This window comes from Argopecten irradians, chromosome 8, assembly GCF_041381155.1.
Source record: "Argopecten irradians isolate NY chromosome 8, Ai_NY, whole genome shotgun sequence".
NCBI classification, from domain to species: domain Eukaryota; kingdom Metazoa; phylum Mollusca; class Bivalvia; order Pectinida; family Pectinidae; genus Argopecten; species Argopecten irradians.
In genome coordinates this window covers 6834289-6852823 of record NC_091141.1, presented here as the reverse complement: position 1 = coordinate 6852823, position 18535 = coordinate 6834289, and the positions used below count along the sequence as shown (strand labels likewise).

Genomic DNA, 18535 nt, shown 5'->3' with positions numbered 1-18535 from the left:
TCAAATGGTGTCATTGTTGATGTCTATACTCCAGACATTGGTTTAGACATGGTCAAATGGTGTCATTGTTGATGTCTATACTCCAGACATTGGTTTAGACATGGTCAAATGGTGTCATTGTTGATGTCTATACTCCAGACATTGGTTTAGACATGGTCTAGACATGGTCAAATGGTGTAATTGTTGATGTCTATACTCCAGACATTGGTTTAGACATGGTCAAATGGTGTCATTGTTGATGTCTATACTCCAGACATTGGTTTAGACATGGTCAAATGGTGTCATTGTTGATGTCTATACTCCAGACATTGTTTTAGACATGATCAAATGGTGTCATTGTTGATGTCTATACTCCAGACATTGGTTTAGACATGGTCAAATGGTGTCATTGTTGATGTCTATACTCCAGACATTGGTTTAGACATGGTCAAATGGTGTCATTGTTGATGTCTATATACTCCAGACATTGGTTTAGACATGGTCAAATGGTGTCATTGTTGGTGTCTATACTCCAGACATTTGTTTAGACATGGTCAAATGGTGTCATTGTTGATGTCTATACTCCAGACATTGGTTTAGACATGGTCAAATGGTGTAATTGTTGATGTCTATACTCCAGACATTGGTTTAGACATGGTCAAATGGTGTCATTGTTGATGTCTATACTCCAGACATTGGTTTAGACATGGTCAAATGGTGTCATTGTTGATGTCTATACTCCAGACATTGGTTTAGACATGGTCAAATGGTGTCATTGTTGATGTCTATACTCCAGACATTGGTTTAGACATGGTCAAATGGTGTAATTGTTGATGTCTATACTCCAGACATTGGTTTAGACATGGTCAAATGGTGTCATTGTTGATGTCTATACTCCAGACATTGGTTTAGTTGTTACATGGTCAAATGGTGTAATTGTTGATGTCTATACTCCAGACATTGGTTTAGACATGGTCAAATGGTGTAATTGTTGATGTCTATACTCCAGACATTGGTTTAGACATGACCAAATGGTGTAATTGTTGATATCTTTACTCCAGACATTGGTTTAGACATGATCAAATGGTGTAATTGTTGATGTTTATACTCCAGCCATTGGTTTATACATGGTCAAATGGTGTAATTGTTGATGTCTATACTCCAGACATTGGTTTAGACATGGTTAAATGGTGTCATTGTTGATGTCTATACTCCAGACATTGGTTTAGACATGGTCAAATGGTGTCATTGTTGATGTCTATACTCCAGACATTGGTTTAGACATGGTCAAATGGTGTCATTGTTGATGTCTATACTCCAGACATTGGTTTAGACATGGTCAAATGGTGTCATTGTTGATGTCTATACTCCAGACATTGGTTTAGACATGGTCAAATGGTGTCATTGTTGATGTCTATACTCCAGACATTGGTTTAGACATGGTCAAATGGTGTCATTGTTGATGTCTATACTCCAGACATTGGTTTAGACATGGTCAAATGGTGTCATTGTTGATGTCTATACTCCAGACATTGGTTTAGACAGGAATCAAATGGTGTCATTGTTGATGTCTATACTCCAGACATTGGTTTAGACATGGTCAAATGGTGTCATTGTTGATGTCTATACTCCAGACATTGGTTTAGACATGGTCAAATGGTGTCATTGTTGATGTCTATACTCCAGACATTGGTTTAGACATGGTCAAATGGTGTCATTGTTGATGTCTATACTCCAGACATTGGTTTAGACATGGTCAAATGGTGTCATTGTTGATGTCTATACTCCAGACATTGGTTTAGACATGGTCAAATGGTGTCATTGTTGATGTCTATACTCCAGACATTGGTTTAGACATGGTCAAATGGTGTCATTGTTGATGTCTATACTCCAGACATTGGTTTAGACATGGTCAAATGGTGTCATTGTTGATGTCTATACTCCAGACATTGGTTTAGACATGGTCAAATGGTGTCATTGTTGATGTCTATACTCCAGACATTGGTTTAGACATGGTCAAATGGTGTCATTGTTGATGTCTATACTCCAGACATTGGTTTAGACATGGTCAAATGGTGTCATTGTTGATGTCTATACTCCAGACATTGGTTTAGACATGGTCAAATGGTGTCATTGTTGATGTCTTACTCCAGACATTGGTTTAGACATGATCAAAATGGTGTCATTGTTGATGTCTATACTCCAGACATTGGTTTAGACATGGTCAAATGGTGTAATTGTTGATGTCTATACTCCAGACATTGGTTTAGACATGGTCAAATGGTGTCAATTGTTGATGTCTATACTCCAGATATTGGTTTAGACATGGTCAAATGGTGTAATTGTTACATGGTCAAATGGTGTAATTGTTGATGTCTATACTCCAGACATTGGTTTAGACATGGTCAAATGGTGTAATTGTTGATGTCTATACTCCAGACATTGGTTTAGACATGGTCAAATGGTGTCATTGTTGATGTCTATACTCCAGACATTGGTTTAGACATGGTCAAATGGTGTCATTGTTGATGTCTATACTCCAGACATTGGTTTAGACATGGTCAAATGGTGTCATTGTTGATGTCTATACTCCAGACATTGGTTTAGACATGGTCAAATGGTGTAATTGTTGATGTCTATACTCCAGACATTGGTTTAGACATGGTCAAATGGTGTAATTGTTGATGTCTATACTCCAGATATTGGTTTAGACATGGTCAAATGGTGTCATTGTTGATGTCTATACTCCAGACATTGGTTTAGACATGGTCAAATGGTGTCATTGTTGATGTCTATACTCCAGACATTGGTTTAGACATGGTCAAATGGTGTAATTGTTGATGTCTATACTCCAGACATTGGTTTAGACATGGTCAAATGGTGTCATTGTTGATGTCTATACTCCAGACATTGGTTTAGACATGGTCAAATGGTGTCATTGTTGATGTCTATACTCCAGACATTGGTTTAGACATGGTCAAATGGTGTAATTGTTGATGTCTATACTCCAGACATTGGTTTATTTGGACATGGTCAAATGGTGTAATTGTTACATGGTCAAATGGTGTAATTGTTGATGTCTATACTCCAGACATTGGTTTAGACATGGTCAAATGGTGTCATTGTTGATGTCTATACTCCAGACATTGGTTTAGACATGGTCAAATGGTGTCATTGTTGATGTCTATACTCCAGACATTGGTTTAGACATGGTCAAATGGTGTCAATTGTTTGTTGATGTCTATACTCCAGACATTGGTTTAGACATGGTCAAATGGTGTCATTGTTGATGTCTATACTCCAGACATTGGTTTAGACATGGTCAAATGGTGTAATTGTTGATGTCTATACTCCAGACATTGGTTTAGACATGGTCAAATGGTGTCATTGTTGATGTCTATACTCCAGACATTGGTTTAGACATGGTCAAATGGTGTCATTGTTGATGTCTATACTCCAGACATTGGTTTAGACATGGTCAAATGGTGATTGTTGATGTCTATACTCCAGACATTGGTTTAGACATGGTCAAATGGTGTATTGTTGATGTCTATACTCCAGACATTGGTTTAGACATGGTCAAATGGTGTCATTGTTGATGTCTATACTCCAGACATTGGTTTAGACATGGTCAAATGGTGTAATTGTTACATGGTCAAATGGTGTAATTGTTGATGTCTATACTCCAGACATTGGTTTAGACATGGTCAAATGGTGTAATTGTTGATGTCTATACTCCAGACATTGGTTTAGACATGGTCAAATGGTGTCATTGTTGATGTCTATACTCCAGACATTGGTTTAGACATGGTCAAATGGTGTCATTGTTGATGTCTATACTCCAGACATTGGTTTTAGGACCATGGTCAAATGGTGTCATTGTTGATGTCTATACTCCAGACATTGGTTTAGACATGGTCAAATGGTGTCATTGTTGATGTCTATACTCCAGACATTGGTTTAGACATGGTCAAATGGTGTCATTGTTGATGTCTATACTCCAGACATTGGTTTAGACATGGTCAAATGGTGTCATTGTTGATGTCTATACTCCAGACATTGGTTTAGACATGGTCAAATGGTGTCATTGTTGATGTCTATACTTCGGACATTGGTTTAGACATGGTCAAATGGTGTCATTGTTGATGTCTATACTCCAGACATTGGTTTAGACATGGTCAAATGGTGTCATTGTTGATGTCTATACTCCAGACATTGGTTTAGACATGGTCAAATGGTGTCATTGTTGATGTCTATACTCCAGACATTGGTTTAGACATGGTCAAATGGTGTCATTGTTGATGTCTATACTCCAGACATTGGTTTAGACATGGTCAAATGGTGTCATTGTTGATGTCTATACTCCAGACATTGGTTTAGACATGGTCAAATGGTGTCATTGTTGATGTCTATACTCCAGACATTGGTTTAGACATGGTCAAATGGTGTAATTGTTGATGTCTATACTCCAGACATTGGTTTAGACATGGTCAAATGGTGTAATTGTTGATATCTATACTCCAGACATTGGTTTAGACATGGTCAAATGGTGTCATTGTTGATGTCTATACTCCAGACATTGGTTTAGACATGGTCAAATGGTGTAATTGTTGATGTCTATACTCCAGACATTGGTTTAGACATGGTCAAATGGCGTCATTGTTGATGTCTATTGTTACATGGTCAAATGGTGTAATTGTTGATGTCTATACTCCAGACATTGGTTTAGACATGGTCAAATGGTGTCATTGTTGATGTCTATACTCCAGACATTGGTTTAGACATGGTCAAATGGTGTAATTGTTGATGTCTATACTCCAGACATTGTTTTAGACATGGTCAAATGGTGTCATTGTTGATGTGTCTATACTCCAGACATTGGTTTAGACATGGTCAAATGGTGTCATTGTTGATGTCTATACTCCAGATATTGGTTTATTTGGACACCATGGTCAAATGGTGTCATTGTTGATGTCTATACTCCAGACATTGGTTTAGACATGGTCAAATGGTGTCATTGTTGATGTCTATACTCCAGACATTGGTTTAGACATGGTCAAATGGTGTAATTGTTGATGTCTATACTCCAGACATTGGTTTAGACATGGTCAAATGGTGTAATTGTTGATGTCTATACTCCAGACATTGGTTTAGACATGGTCAAATGGTGTAATTGTTGATGTCTATACTCCAGACATTGGTTTAGACATGGTCAAATGGTGTCATTGTTGATGTCTATACTCCAGACATTGGTTTAGACATGGTCAAATGGTGTCATTGTTGATGTCTATACTCCAGATATTGGTTTATTTGGACACCATGGTCAAATGGTGTCATTGTTGATGTCTATACTCCAGACATTGGTTTAGACATGGTCAAATGGTGTCATTGTTGATGTCTATACTCCAGATATTGGTTTAGACATGGTCAAATGGTGTAATTGTTACATGGTCAAATGGTGTAATTGTTGATGTCTATACTCCAGACATTGGTTTAGACATGGTCAAATGGTGTAATTGTTGATGTCTATACTCCAGACATTGGTTTAGACATGGTCAAATGGTGTCATTGTTGATGTCTATACTCCAGACATTGGTTTAGACATGGTCAAATGGTGTCATTGTTGATGTCTATACTCCAGACATTGGTTTAGACATGGTCAAATGGTGTCATTGTTGATTGTCTATACTCCAGACATTGGTTTTAGACATGGTCAAAATGGTGTAATTGTTGATGTCTATACTCCAGACATTGGTTTAGACATGGTCAAATGGTGTCATTGTTGATGTCTATACTCCAGACATTGGTTTAGACATGGTCAAATGGTGTCATTGTTGATGTCTAATTGTTGATGTCTATACTCCAGACATTGGTTTAGACATGGTCAAATGGTGTCATTGTTGATGTCTATACTCCAGACATTGGTTTAGACATGGTCAAATGGTGTCATTGTTGATGTCTATACTCCAGACATTGGTTTAGACATGGTCAAATGGTGTAATTGTTGATGTCTATACTCCAGACATTGGTTTAGACATGGTCAAATGGTGTCATTGTTGATGTCTATACTCCAGACATTGGTTTATTTGGACACCATGGTCAAATGGTGTCATTGTTGATGTCTATACTCCAGACATTGGTTTAGACATGGTCAAATGGTGTCATTGTTGATGTCTATACTCCAGACATTGGTTTAGACATGGTCAAATGGTGTCATTGTTGATGTCTATACTCAAGACATTGGTTTAGACATGGTCAAATGGTGTCATTGTTGATGTCTATACTCCAGACATTGGTTTAGACATGGTCAAATGGTGTAATTGTTGATGTCTATACTCCAGACATTGGTTTAGACATGGTCAAATGGTGTCATTGTTGATGTCTATACTCCAGACATTGGTTTAGACATGGTCAAATGGTGTCATTGTTGATGTCTATACTCCAGACATTGGTTTAGACATGGTCAAATGGTGTAATTGTTGATGTCTATACTCCAGACATTGGTTTAGACATGGTCAAATGGTGTCATTGTTGATGTCTATACTCCAGACATTGGTTTAGACATGGTCAAATGGTGTCATTGTTGATGTCTATACTCCAGATATTGGTTTAGACATGGTCAAATGGTGTAATTGTTACATGGTCAAATGGTGTAATTGTTGATGTCTATACTCCAGATATTGGTTTAGACATGGTCAAATGGTGTCATTGTTGATGTCTATACTCCAGACATTGGTTTAGACATGGTCAAATGGTGTAATTGTTACATGGTCAAATGGTGTAATTGTTGATGTCTATACTCCAGATATTGGTTTAGACATGGTCAAAATGGTGTAATTGTTGATGTCTATACTCCAGATATTGGTTTAGACATGGTCAAATGGTGTAATTGTTACATGGTCAAATGGTGTAATTGTTGATGTCTATACTCCAGACATTGGTTTAGACATGGTCAAATGGTGTAATTGTTGATGTCTATACTCCAGACATTGGTTTAGACATGGTCAAATGGTGTCATTGTTGATGTCTATACTCCAGACATTGGTTTAGACATGGTCAAATGGTGTCATTGTTGATGTCTATACTCCAGACATTGGTTTAGACATGGTCAAATGGTGTAATTGTTGATGTCTATACTCCAGACATTGGTTTAGACATGGTCAAATGGTGTCATTGTTGATGTCTATACTCCAGACATTGGTTTTAGACATGGTCAAATGGTGTCATTGTTGATGTCTATACTCCAGACATTGGTTTAGACATGGTCAAATGGTGTCATTGTTGATGTCTATACTCCAGACATTGGTTTAGACATGGTCAAATGGTGTCATTGTTGATGTCAAATGGTACTCCAGACATTGGTTTAGACATGGTCAAATGGTGTCATTGTTGATGTCTATACTCCAGACATTGGTTTTAGACATGGTCAAATGGTGTCATTGTTGATGTCTATACTCCAGACATTGGTTTAGACATGGTCAAATGGTGTCATTGTTGATGTCTATACTCCAGACATTGGTTTAGACATGGTCAAATGGTGTCATTGTTGATGTCTATACTCCAGACATTGGTTTAGACATGGTCAAATGGTGTCATTGTTGATGTCTATACTCCAGACATTGGTTTAGACATGATCAAAAGGAGTCAATTGTTGATGTCTATACTCCAGACATTGGTTTAGACATGGTCAAATGGTGTCATTGTTGATGTCTATACTCCAGACATTGGTTTAGACATGGTCAAATGGTGTCAATTGTTGATGTCTATACTCCAGACATTGGTTTAGACATGGTCAAATGGTGTCATTGTTGATGTCTATACTCCAGACATTGGTTTAGACATGGTCAAATGGTGTCATTGTTGATGTCTATACTCCAGACATTGGTTTAGACATGGTCAAATGGTGTAATTGTTGATGTCTATACTCCAGACATTGGTTTAGACATGGTCAAATGGTGTCATTGTTGATGTCTATACTCCAGACATTGGTTTAGACATGGTCAAATGGTGTCATTGTTGATGTCTATACTCCAGACATTGGTTTAGACATGGTCAAATGGTGTCATTGTTGATGTCTATACTCCAGACATTGGTTTAGACATGGTCAAATGGTGTCATTGTTGATGTCTATACTCCAGACATTGGTTTAGACATGGTCAAATGGTGTCATTGTTGATGTCTATACTCCAGACATTGGTTTAGACATGGTCAAATGGTGTCATTGTTGATGTCTATACTCCAGACATTGGTTTAGACATGGTCAAATGGTGTAATTGTTGATGTCTATACTCCAGACATTGGTTTAGACATGGTCAAATGGTGTAATTGTTGATGTCTGGTCCAGACATTGGTTTAGACATGGTCAAATGGTGTCATTGTTCATGTTTTTTATACTCCAGCCATTGGTATATACATGGTCAAATGGTGTAATTGTTGTTGTCTATACAACAGACATTGGTTTAGACATGATCAAATGGTGTCATTGTTGTTGTCTATACTCCAGACATTGGTTTAGACATGGTCAAATGGTGTCATTGTTGTTGTCTATACTCCAGACATTGGTTTAGACATGGTCAAATGGTGTAATTGTTGATGTCTATACTCCAGACATTGGTTTAGACATGGTCAAATGGTGTAATTGTTGATGTCTATACTCCAGACATTGGTTTAGACATGGTCAAATGGTGTCATTGTTGATGTCTATACTCCAGACATTGGTTTAGACATGGTCAAATGGTGTCATTGTTGATGTCTATACTCCAGACATTGGTTTAGACATGGTCAAATGGTGTAATTGTTGATGTCTATACTCCAGACATTGGTTTAGACATGGTCAAATGGTGTCATTGTTGATGTCTATACTCCAGACATTGGTTTAGACATGGTCAAATGGTGTAATTGTTGATGTCTATACTCCAGACATTGGTTTAGACATGGTCAAATGGTGTAATTGTTGATGTCTATACTCCAGACATTGGTTTAGACATGGTCAAATGGTGTAATTGTTGATGTCTATACTCCAGACATTGGTTTAGACATGGTCAAATGGTGTAATTGTTGATGTCTATACTCCAGACATTGGTTTAGACATGGTCAAATGGTGTCATTGTTGGTGTCTATACTCCAGACATTGGTTTAGACATGGTCAAATGGTGTAATTGTTGATGTCTATACTCCAGATATTGGTTTAGACATGGTCAAATGGTGTAATTGTTACATGGTCAAATGGTGTAATTGTTGATGTCTATACTCCAGACATTGGTTTAGACATGGTCAAATGGTGTAATTGTTGATGTCTATACTCCAGACATTGGTTTAGACATGGTCAAATGGTGTAATTGTTGATGTCTATACTCCAGACATTGGTTTAGACATGATCAAATGGTGTAATTGTTGATGTCTATACTCCAGACATTGGTTTAGACATGATCAAATGGTGTAATTGTTGATGTCTATACTCCAGACATTGGTTTAGACATGGTCAAATGGTGTCATTGTTGATGTCTATACTCCAGACATTGGTTTAGACATGGTCAAATGGTGTCATTGTTGATGTCTATACTCCAGACATTGGTTTAGACATGGTCAAATGGTGTCATTGTTGATGTCTATACTCCAGACATTGGTTTAGACATGGTCAAATGGTGTAATTGTTGATGTCTATACTCCAGACATTGGTTTAGACATGGTCAAATGGTGTCATTGTTGATGTCTATACTCCAGACATTGGTTTAGACATGGTCAAATGGTGTAATTGTTGATGTCTATACTCCAGACATTGGTTTAGACATGGTCAAATGGTGTAATTGTTGATGTCTATACTCCAGACATTGGTTTAGACATGGTCAAATGGTGTAATTGTTGATGTCTATACTCCAGACATTGGTTTAGACATGGTCAAATGGTGTAATTGTTACATGGTCAAATGGTGTAATTGTTGATGTCTATACTCCAGACATTGGTTTAGACATGGTCAAATGGTGTAATTGTTGATGTCTATACTCCAGACATTGGTTTAGAAATGAATCAAATTGTGCCTATATTTCATACGTACTAACAATTTAAAAGAGTTCATACAGAATATAAATGGAATAATATCAGTGATAGAATAAAGAAGACGTTTCTAATGAATTACAAACATTATGGTACTTCTTTCCAAAACTATTTAAAATTATTTTGTTGCCATGGTTTCTGAGGAAGGGGGTGAAGGTTGTTAGCCATTGGTCAAACATACATTCCAAGATTTTGCTGTATTCTTATAATTGCTATATGTTTTATAAAATCTGTTCTGTTTTAGCCGCTCGATTTGAGTTTTTCATGCTGCTGGTGTACCGTGCTGTGAACCCTGACCTCCAGATGGCTTTGGGTATCGATGGAGAGGCCCATCACATTAACGAAGCCAGTATCTACTTCCCCAAGGCAATCATGCTGTCTTGGTTTGAGTTCTCACGTGTAATCCGAGGACTCAATCTCACTGAAAAAGAAAGAGTATTAGTACTCGCTATTGCTCTGGTATTTAGAGGTAATTAAACTTATCTGAGTATTCAAGTTTATGTGTGCTTTTAAATATACATTTGTATAGTAAATAGGCTGATAGGCTCTACAATTATATATTTAATTACAATAAAAGTTTATAGAAGTTCAACGAGCCTAAGTGGAGGATGTTTATTTGGCTTTGTATGAACACGAATTGAGCCTGAGGTTTCATTTGTTTCAGATCGTTGTAAATTAGAAGATCCTGAAAGAGTGGAAAGGATACAACTGAATCTGATTTCCTATCTACGACATGTGTTGAAGGAACGATATGGCAAACAAGAAGTCTTTATGTTTTCTAAGATTATGAACATGTTCATGGCGTTCCGGGAGCTGACGGAGAGTTATATGAAACAATACAAAGAACTCTGTAAAGACAAATTCCTTTCCAAACAGTGTCCAGAAATGTTAGAATTCTTGTTTGAGGACGATTAAGGGTCCTTTACACCAGCTCATTTCTCCGTAGGTACAAATGTGATTCCACTTGAAACAAAACAAAATTGATTTCTTTTATAAAATTTTTAATTAGTTATTCATAATACATATAACATTTCCCCAGAGGAATTCAGCTATACGTTACACATGTGTCTACATGAAGTAATCAATGTTACCTGTTCGGTTATGACCTCACACCTACCGTATTTGACTCATTAAGTACCGAGGACGATTGGAGCTACTCGTGATCCTTCAGCACCAAGCTAATTTTCATTTTCATTTTCATGATTGTCTCCGTCCTGAAAGAGCAGTACATCTGGTTCTTGTATAGTTTAAACATGTGGACTTTCTTGAAAAAAATACAATAAAAAAATTCCATTACCTTGTAATAGAGGCATATTTAGATGTACATGGAGATCTTATTTCTCAGACGCACATACGCTATTAAACTTCTACTGTAACTCAAGTTTTCACTAGGGTTAGTAGTGTCTTGTTTCCTGACATCTTCAGGTGTCACAAAGAAAGATGGGAAGGGACACTGATAGGGATAGGAATCAAATAAGTACACCTAATACCCTAAGATCTCGATAATAAGAAAGTAATCCTAGATTTTCTTGCAGTCAAATGTATCTTGAAAATACATTGGTTTTAATATACGCGGTACTTGAAAATAAACTTTAGATTCCATGCAATGACATGGCAAATAGCTATAGGCTGAACCGAAGGAAAGGGGTAAATAAACTGTATGTCTAGAAATTACTTGAATAACATCGATTGTTATTTATTGATCATTTATTTAACCTATAAGACGGTATCGTAAATAAGCCATACACTGCTTATGGGATAATTATCCGACATGGTCCCGACCAAGTGTTGTTATTTTTTATGGATCAATCCGAAATCCAAAATGCCCGCCGTCATCTTGAAAACACATTTTGAACTTCTAAAGTTATACCGGTGCAATTTGGCTGAAACTTGCCTGAAATGATCCTGATATGATCTTGACAAAGTTTTCTTACATCTCAGGTCGATCCCAAATCGAATATGGCTACCATGACACCATATCTAATTATTTTCCTATATGATTCTTGCCAAGGAAGTCAGATGACTGTTAAGGCCCATACTTAACATGGGACGACTGATACATAGAACCATTTATTTATCCCAAAGCTAAATATTTTTCCTTTTTGAAAAATGATTTAACATAGCTTTGTGTGAAATCATTCAGTATAAAGCATTTCGTTCAACTTATCATTTCAAGATGTACTTGGACTGGCTTTAAATTATCATGACAATTATATGAGCTACATAATATAATGCATGTGACAATCTTGTTAGTCCATGAGCCAGACATCTGTAGAGTTTGCAATCATTCATTGAGATGTTTGTATTGATTTCTGCCTTGATTGTAACACACAGTTTTGTTTTGTCTATCAATCGTCTTATATAGTACCTCTAACACAAAGTATGATTTCCATTTCTGTAGGAGAAATCATCCGCAATATAAAAATCTGTATAAACCATATTGAATAAGACACCATATTATCTTTGTAGAGTAACATCTGTTTTATGTGTGTATGGCTGTAAATCAAATTGCATTCATTAGATCTTTGTGTTTGTATCCTGTAATTTTTGGTCCTACTTAATTGTAACCTGTAACTTCAGAAATCACTTTTGTTAGCCTCTGTTTGATTGGTCATCATTTTTGTTTGTAACATGTAATTTCATTAGTCACCTACACTTCAAACATTCCTCCATATTTGTACCCTGTAATTCAGTCATCGTTACAATGTATTGTATTTATCACATCGTGTCCATTGATCATCCTTCTGTTTGCCACTGTCTTGTGACGACAGTTGTGACCACGGGAGTTAAAGCTAACTTGTTATTGAAAAGATATTTAGATATAATTGAAATGTATTTTTTAAAACTAGCTTTAAACATCTGAAGTTATGTCACTTTATAAAGTTAGTTATAGTGCTGCAACGATATGGTTCCCCCACGGTACAATACGTATCACAATACTTCTCTCATGATACGACACGTAGCACAATATTTATTAGATAATTAATCATTCAAAAAGGTTGTTTTTTTGGCTCTTTCACTGTCCCTTCTTTTTCAATAATACGGAATCTAAAATGCTTCCATATGTGTGAATTTAAAGTTGCTTTAGGTTCTTTTAGTTCTATAGTGTCTCCAGGTATTGATACTCATAACCGCTGAAAAATTCCGGATTCGCCTGATCTGGAAATTGGTGGGAGGTACCGTGATATAAGAAAAAAATACTATGAACCGCACCGTGTACAGTTGGTAGTAGACTAAAGGTTACACCCTTGTGCACACGGAGTGCACGAGGTTTAGACTACAGGTAGACACGGAGTGCACTACGTTTAGACTACAGGTAGACACGGAGTGCACAAGATTTAGACTACAGGTAGACACGGAGTGCACAAGATTTAGACTACAGGTAGACACGGAGTGCACTACGTGTGAACACCGTGTCCACTACAGGTGGACATCGTGTCCAGGTACATTCAGACCTATACAGACAAGGTGATGTGTTATAGTTAGGGATCGGGGAAGAATACGTTCTTCAATTTGAAATGATACATAATTATAATTTTTTAGTGTTTTTTTTTATTACAACATCTACAATTTAATGTACAGTATATATAACTATATAGTACGATATTTTTTTAGTATACATGAATAAAACCTTTTCACTGCGAAAAAGTAATAAAGATTAATTTGTATTCATTAAGTATATGTCTATTTAATTTTATATCAGTAGTTTCCATTTCATATCTTAAATTGTCTATATTACGTTTTCAAAAGTCAATGTTTTATGGGTAAATTGCATTAAATATATATATATATATATCATTTACATGAAATAGTATAAACAAGTCAAAAACAACTTTGAATTGCGGCAAAAACTAGAACGAATATACGTACCCGGCCTACTAAGACGACACCATTTTCTGTCTAAAAGTCTTACTACAATCTTGCAGCTACGGCAAAAACCAGTCCTATTGTGCCTTTGAGACACTTTTTCTTTTATAATTTAAGCTATTAGTAATACAATCATATACCGGGTAATACATATAGCTTTTAAATAAAAAGATTTGGTCCCTATCAATCGGTTTTCTAGCGACACCCTTGTACATCGTCCTTCATAAAATATACACTTTTATAATATTTTTCTTCGCTATTTTAAGTTCTAAAAGTATTGTACGTAAAAATAGCTTAATTACATATTCTTTATTAAAAACTGAACGTCTTTAAAAGATCATGCAGAATAAATCCACTTCACACTTTATGACGTAGCTATAGTCTACCTACAAGTATCCAATTCAGCTTGTTTTGATTCTTAATTACCGGTACACACAATATGTTTATGATCCCAACCCCGCAAGTTATCTTGACCGTATATTGCGTCATGGTCCAATAATTAAAACTTGTCAAACATACAGGTAAGCCACAGTGTTCAGCTATACAGGTACCTCAAGGTGACCATCGATAGATGGCCATAGGGCAGAATCGTTGCCTTCTGTGTTTGCACGGCTTTATGAGAATGGAGGCAGTATCTTTATATAATATGTGATTTTAGAATTGTTTCTATGGAAGTTTATTAAGACAAACAAATATACTTCAGCTTTTAAAAATCATATAGGTTTATGAGTTTGAAACACAAAAGTACCATTCTTATTAGATACACATGTACATGTTTGTTGTACAGCCTGGGTAAACATGTACACCATTTCCCCGGGGGGGGGGGGGGTTAGATTGGGATGAGGTAAAAACTAGCTGGCAAAACATATAGTAAAAGATGCTGAATACACCTCAATTATTGTCATGACAGGCAGCCGTGAAGTGGAGCTGACGGGAGCTGTACAATGCGTAAATCAAGCATGTCTGTCACAACCTTGAATTTACCAATAATACATGTATATATTATAATCAAAATTAATTTAGATTAGGTACTTATTCAACATTGTAATATGGTATTTTATATACATAGTCATGATAATCAGGTTTCCGATATATGTAAAAAGCCAGTGTAAAAAAATATTAAATTAATGAAAAGATATTGGATGAAATATGATTTTCCAATAATTTTGAAATAAATGTTTTAGTTAATTATACACTTGGTATTTGAATTATTTTTTTATTTTAATATATAAAGCTTCATTATCAAATAAATTAAAATGCATTACCAGTTAAAATACATATCCCTATTGACTACTATTGTTGTATAACTTCGTATTTGTGTGATGAGTACAATGTATATGTAGAGAGGCTGCCACCTAAGTACAGTATGCTATAAATGGACCTCCTGGGGTTGGGATAAGGTACTTCATGTATACAGGTGTTGTTAGTCTGAGATACACTTGACTGAACATATTGAAGGGTGCCCAAAGAAGGCCTCAGGCCCCTGGCCCCACTCTGACCAATGTTAGGTAATTTAGATTATCATATCCGTGTGGTTGATGGAACAGTATGAAGTCCAAGTGACCATGGCAACTGCAGTCCTAGCCGAGGGGTCTACCTTTCGAGCAGGCATATTTTAAGTGTACAATATACTATGTATACATGTATGATCAGATCACACATTGTAAAGAAGGTCAGAATAGGATATTGTCAAATTATCAGAGTTTCTAGAATTAATATAATTGTGACAAATTCAGAATCTAATCAACAACTATGAATCTACAGTTTAAATGTGTAGAAGTTGGATTTATTTTGATTGTCTGTTTAATTTATTATCAGGCATGTGACCTACATTTTTGCGATCGGTCCTTTGAACAGTGTTGAAGCTCACGAGCAGCCACATGCCCGATACTAAATTTTTGCTTTCTATAGTTTATACCGTTTTATCATTGCAACACTGTTTACTTATATTCTTATAATACTGATTAAATATAAGGTTCAGTTTGATTTGATTACTTAAAATCTCGTTAACAGTCAGGGTCATTTAAGGATGTGCCAGGTATAGGAAAAGGAGGAAAGCCCGGTACCTGACGAAAGTTACTAACCAACGGTCAGTACCAGGCAACTGTGAGTTTCAATTTTGTTACCCAAGATGGAAAGCTTGTGATAACATATGCCGGGACATCTTAAGCACTCCGACAGCATGGCCCCAATCTATCCTAACATGCTGTACCTGTCCATGGTAGTTTAACAGAGCAGATGATTTGATATTTAACATAATTACTGCCTCTGCCAGGATTCGAACCGAGGACCTCTGGATTACTATAGTCTGACACTTAACCAATCGAGCTAAAGAGAAGTAGTGCCTTATAGAAACTCTATTACTGATACCAAGTTTTGTGATATTATGTGGAGTGCCCGGCTGGTGATAGTGTTCATCTCTGTCTATCTGTCCGTCCCCAAGTTTATCAGTGGTGTCATATGACTCATCATGGATAATCACCAATGTTGAAATCTTGAGAAAGGTAAAAAATGGTGACCTGGGAGACAGTTCAAAAGGTCATGATCACTGTTACTATTTTTAGTTAAGACTTTATACAGTACACTTTATTTGTTTGTTTGGTTTTTATAGTGTTAAAATTCTGTTATAATTACATTGCTGTGATTTTAAATAAATTATATTGGACAGTTCAGATAGAATTATTATAATACATCGTTATATATATTATGCTTTAGTTTGTTGTTTTGTGGAATATTGATGTAAAAGAGTAAGCACAATATAAAATAATTAAATGGTTTAATTGGCAAAATTTTTCTTAATATGAAAGTCTAATCTTAAAGTTTATTTGAATCTGAGAAGGCTGGTTATATATTTTATGTATAGTTGGTAAGGGGTTAAGGATAACAAGAGATCCCAGAGTGATTTTGGCGCCAACCAAAGAATGATCTATGTATGACAATTGAAAGAAGGATCTTTTCTCTGCTTTCCAAACTCCAACTATTAAAATCCATGTTGGCAGTCCTTCTGCCATTTTGTTGACCAATCACTCCGAAAATATATTATGCAAATCTAGGACCTATATGGACATATACATATGAAACTGGAGAAAATTCAAGATAGTGGCTGCTCGGCCATACTGTTGACCGATTAGTCCTTAAATGCAATATGCACAACTAGGGTCCTAGGGAAACCTACATATAAAATTTCAAATAGATCACTTTAGTACTTTCTGAGAAATAGCTGTAACAACCTTCAACCACCGAATTCCAAGATGAAATAAACCGTATATTAGAAGACGAATGACAATTAACAACATATCACAGGTTCATTTGAAAAGGAGGGAGAATAATAATAGAAATAATAAAACTGGATGTTGATGAAATGAACAAAGAAATACAAGAGATATCACAGTGTCTCAGCATCACAAGTAGCCTGATCAATCATGGCGAGAGCTCAGCCTCAGTGTTGGTCGTAATATACTTTCTGAGAAATAGCGGTAACAGACTTTAACTATCAAAGTCCAACATGGCTGCCTGGCGCCCATCTTGTTGGCCGATTGCTCCCAAAATGCAATATGCACAACTAGGGCTCTAGGGGAACATATACATATATATGAAATTTGAGTACTTTCTGAGAAATACCCAACTAGCTGTAACAAACTTTAACTATCAAAATTCAAGATGGCGGTCAGTCGGCGATCTTGTTGACCGATTTGTCCCAAAATGCAATATGCACAACTATGGTCATAGGGGAACCTACATATTGAATTTGTGACAGATCCCTTCATTACTTTATGAGAAATAGCTGCCTCGTTACATATGAAATTTCAAAAAGATCCTGTAGTGCTTTCTGAGCAATAAGGGTCACAAGAAATGTTTGCGGACTGACGGACGACGGACGAAAGGCGATTTGAATAGCCTACCATTATGATACCTTTGTTTGTATGTAGACCACTCTATGTAATGTAAACTTGTATGTTAATGTTTCTTGATAATTTAAGTTTTATTAACAAGTTCATTGTCGTATTTAGAGCACCTGGTACAAATTAAATTTCAATATCGTCCTAATTAATTTACTATTTCAGATGTTAGAATTGTCTTCACACTTGTGAATACGTGAAGTTGTTGTAAAACCTCGTGCGATACCACACTTGAAGTATATTCACCAGGAAATGTGGCTCTTGGCAAGTACAAGCACATAAATATTCATCAGTCAAACAAAGTCATAGTCAAAATGTCAAAACATTAGGATCTCTACTGGATTATCTCATTATATTACAAGATATTTAGAGTTGATCTTATAATAGGGAAATTGATTACTTGATCAATTTCTATAAATAACTTTTAAATTGTTATTGTATTCATATAGGATAAATACACGGTACAAGTGTCCACTATCCTTTTGTGTTTCTGTTACAAGAATTCAGGTAGCCATTCTTGTGACAGTAAAATTGATTACTTGATCAATTTCTGTAAATAGTTGTGTTTTGTTGCAAACACAGTAGTTTATTAGCCTTATGTATTTAGCTTTTCGTCCATGGTCCGTGGTCCATCCTTCCGTCCGTTAACATTTCTTGTTACCGATAGCGGTACCGAGGGCGGAAGAGATCTTTCTCAAATTTCCTATGTACGTTCCCCTAGGACCCTAGCTGCAATA

The 18535-nt window shown here is 36.1% G+C and overlaps 1 pseudogene; it reads left to right on the top strand.

Moving 5' to 3' along the window:
* LOC138328930 (nuclear receptor ROR-alpha B-like) overlaps nt 1–15092 on the top strand; it is a 36333-nt pseudogene extending 21241 nt beyond the window's left edge.
* Nucleotides 15093–18535: the final 3443 nt, after the last annotated feature.